This window comes from Lolium rigidum, chromosome 2 (assembly GCF_022539505.1).
Source record: "Lolium rigidum isolate FL_2022 chromosome 2, APGP_CSIRO_Lrig_0.1, whole genome shotgun sequence".
NCBI lineage: Eukaryota > Viridiplantae > Streptophyta > Magnoliopsida > Poales > Poaceae > Lolium > Lolium rigidum.
Window position 1 is genome coordinate 175,243,711 of NC_061509.1, and position 4,318 is coordinate 175,248,028.

At 42.1% G+C, this 4,318-nt stretch overlaps 1 pseudogene; it reads left to right on the forward strand.

Moving 5' to 3' along the window:
• The first annotated feature begins 353 nt into the window (after positions 1-353).
• LOC124690316 lies at positions 354-3,451 on the forward strand (annotated as a pseudogene).
• Positions 3,452-4,318: the final 867 nt, after the last annotated feature.

The following is a 4,318-nucleotide window of genomic DNA, read 5'->3' on the forward strand; positions in this document are numbered from 1 at the left end:
CTCTGTCAATTTGTTCCTATGGTACATACAGTACTGCCAAAAGTACTGTTGCTTTTACACAATTAAATTACAAGGAACTATAACAATTGGGGCGAGGTGGACGAGTTAGTACAACTCTCGGTAATTTTTTCGTGTCAGTACCAATCCTGGGGCAGCCAGCAACAGATTGAGCAAAGCGTCAGGAGACATCGAATTAGCCCGTGCTGCCCCGTTGTCAGATCCGACGTGGCAAACGGCCGTGAGGCTGCTCCGTCTCACCTGAGCCGGTGAAAACCTAGTCCGCCCCGACCGGTCGGAACCAGTTCTCCCCCGTCTCTCTTCTCCCCCTTTCTTTCTCGCTCGATTTGGTGGCGATGGAGGAGCCTTCCAATCACGGCGGTGGCGGCGGTGAAAGAAGCAGCCGAGAGGTCTCAAGTCAGGGAGGCGAGAGCGGCCTAGATGATCTGGATGAGCTATGGCCGTCGCGGCCATCGTCGGCGGCGGCGATGCTTCCTGCGATTTGGGTGGATAATCCAGCGACCTCAGAACGGTACACGCATGGCCTCGATCGATAGTTTGGAGTAAGTACCTCTATCTTATCTATAATCTTACAGTTCTCTTCGGCACCTGGGGGATTTAGGGTTAGGGCTTAGTGAAACTTTGCATTTCTACTTTCTATTTCTAGTTTAGATCCTGAAATCTGGGAGGTCAGAATCCATTTGGATGGGATAGATAACCTGGAGAGGAAGATTGGGCACGATGACATAACCTACATGACTATAGTTGCTATGATTGAGACCCAGGGTTATAACATCAGAGATTATATCTATTGCAAACAGTCAGATGGCAGGGTTATATTAATTCAGAACAATGCAATAATTTATGAGCTGATGCACATGTTTGAATCAACTAGAGTGTTAAATTTGACTATAAAGAGGAGAGTTGTTGTTGTTGCAAAGAAGCAACCAATGCAAGCCAGAGTAGTGGAACCACTGAATTAGGTCATATTATTAAGTACACTCCTCAATTAGTGTATGATTTTAGTCCAGCACGTGTTTTCTCTGTCGACACTGAGGGACAAGTTTTCACAAGTCAGTGCACTCAACAAAGCACAAATATTCAGAAGGGAAAAGAAAAACAAACTGCAGTCAATGTTGATGATGCAATCTATGCAGAGGAGGATGATGATGATGGTTGTATATTCTTTGACATGGGAGAGGCAGACTTTGTAGAAATGGAAGAAATTAGAAGGAAAGAAGATGAGGACATAGCTGAGAAGATTGGGGAGATGAGAAGGAAGAGAGAGGACCCCATGCTCCATTTTGAAGGTGACACTGATATAGAAGATTTATATGTCAGTGTTGAGGAAAATGCAAATGAACTACAAGCATCTCCTAAACCTAAACCTGAGCTAATGGAGAAGAAAAAGAAGAAGGCAGCTAAAAGAGGTCCAGGTCCCACAACAAGAAGCCATTCAGCTGTGCAGATTGATGAGAGTCTAGAATTCATACCATTAGAAGATGAAGATGATTGCCCGGGTTTTCTGAAGGAGGAAGAAGATGATGGCTTTGAACTACTGTCGATATTGCCACCAAAGGGGAGGAAGAGTATAAGAAAGAAAATACCTGAGAGGAAATGTATGATGACAAGATGTCGTAGCCACATGAGCAATTGTGTTTGAAAATGTGCTTTACCAATGTTTAGCAATTCAGAAATGCTCTTATTGATTTGCACATTGCTCAAAGTGGAATCTTCTCTTATCACAGGAACTCCAGTGTCATGATCATTGTGCAGTTCATCAAGGAGAAATGCCCTTTCCATGCTAAAGCCTCGGATATCAAATGCGAGAAGACCTTTGTGATAAGAAAGATGAAGCTCAAGCATACCTGACAGTAAAGGGTGAGTGCAAGATGGTTAGCAGCAAAGTATAAAAGTTTGTTCAGATCAGATCCAAACACAACAATTCAAAGAGTGATAGATAGTGCCAGGCAACATTTTGGTGTAGAAGTCCCAAACATGATGGTCTACAAGGCAAAGTGGCGTGCAATTGATGATGTTCTTGGTGATCACAAAGAACAATATGTTAGGCTCAGAGACTTTGCACAAACAGTTGTTGATACTAACCCTGGAAGTAGGGTTATAGTTACTATTGTTACTCTAGCTCCTTGGCAACCCTCATCCTGGCCCCACATTCCATGGTTTATTCTTCTGCATCAACGGATCTAGAGAGGGGTTTCTGAAAGGTTGATGGCCATTCATAGGTAGGCACTTGATTAACATAGTTTTAATTCAAATGCATTTGTATTTTCATTCTTTTTAATTCTAATACTCATAATCTATGTAGGGATGGATGGGTGCTTTGTGAAACTATGCACTGGGGCTCAAATCTTGGCTGCAACTGGCAGGAATGGAAACAATGACATGTATCCTATAGCCTTTGTTGTGGTGCCTAAACAGGATACAACTAACTGGTGTTGGTTCTTGACCCACCTAAAATATGCTTTAGGTGGTGAATCAAGGCAGTTTGGCCGTTACACTATCATGTCTCACAGGCAGAAGGTTAGTGTTTATAGTTTGTAGTAGTTGCCGTAGACTATTTGTCTTAGGTTAGGCTACTTCTAATCTACTGGTTGTTATCAACTAGTTGTATTAGGTTAGGCTACTTCGACTGTACTAGTTGTCGTCGACTAGTTCTATTGGGCTAGTCGTGGACGACTACTTGACGTCGACTAGTTGTACTTAACCACTTGTCATCGACTAGTTAACGTCGACTAGTTGTACTCTACTAGTTGTCGTCGACTAGTTGACCTTTACATGTACCTAATTTTACATCAATGTGATATAGCATTTATGTAGTAAAATAACTTTTATTTCTTGTTGTTCTGTTTACATAGGGACTTCTTAAGGCAATCAGTACAGTATTTCCAAACTGTCCTCAAAGATACCGCTTAAGGCACATATATGCCAATTTTGAAACTGCTGGGTTTAGGGGTGAAGATCTCAAAAAATTTATGGATGCACCTACCTATGCTTACCACAAGGATCACTTTGACATTGCCATGGAAAATTTGAAGAAAGAGAGTGAGGAGGCCTGGACTTGGCTCAGCAAAATTCCAGTGACACTTGGGTCAGACATGCTTTTGACACCAACTGCAAGACAGACTTGGTGGTCAACAATCCGAGTGAAGTTTTTAATAGATACATCCTAGATGTGAGGATGAAACCAATCAAAACCATGATTGAAGGGATAAAGAACAAGATGATGACTAGGAATCATGAGAAGAGGGTAGGTGCAGCTACTGCAGGATGGGAAATCACTCCTCACTTCAAAGAAATGCTAGAGCTATCCTCTAGGTTTTGCACTCCAAAGATTGTAGATATTGGATTGTGGCAAGCGACCAACAGAAAGGGTGATGCAACACATGCTGTGAACCTGGAAGCAAGGACATGTGGTTGTAGAGATGGGATGTGATAGGGATGCCTTGCAACCATGCTGTCAGTGCTATCATCAAGGCCAAGCAAGCTCTAGAGCGTTATGTAAGCAACTTTTTCAAGAAACCAATGTATACTGAAGCTTTCAAGCCAGTGATTTATCCAGTGCCTGGGCAACATGATTGGACCAAGACAAACACTCCTAACATCATTCCCCCACAGTTATTCATTACAAAGGAAGGAAGGGGAAATTTGAGGAGCCAAAGCCAAAAGAAAATTCGAGGATGGGGACCATTACTTGATCTAATTGCAAGCTGCAGGGCCACAAGTACACCAGCTGCACACAGGCTTTGAGGCTAGATCCGGTTGTTGGAGATATGCCCAAGAGGCAATAATAAAGTGGTTATTATAATATATCTTTGTGTTTATGATAAATGTTTGCATACCATGCTATAATTGTATTAATCGAAACATTGATACATGTGTGTTATGTAAACAACAAGGAGTCCCTAGTAAGCCTCTTGTATAACTAACTTGTTGATTAATAGATGATCATGGTTTCGCGATCATGAACATTGGATGTTATTAATAACAAGGTTATGTCATTGGATGAATGATATAATGGACACACACCAAATGAGCGTAGCATAAGATCAAGTCATTAAGTTCAACTTGCTATAAGCTTTCGATACATAGTTACCTAGTACTTCGACCATGAGATCATGTAAATCACTTACACCGGAAGGATGCTTCGATTACATCAAACGCCATTGCATAAATGGGTGGTTATAAAGATGGGATTAAGTATTCGGAAAGTGTGAGTTGAGGCATAGGGATCAAGAGTGGGATTTGTCCATCCCGATGACAGATAGATATACTCTGGGCCCTCTCGGTGGAATGTCGTCTG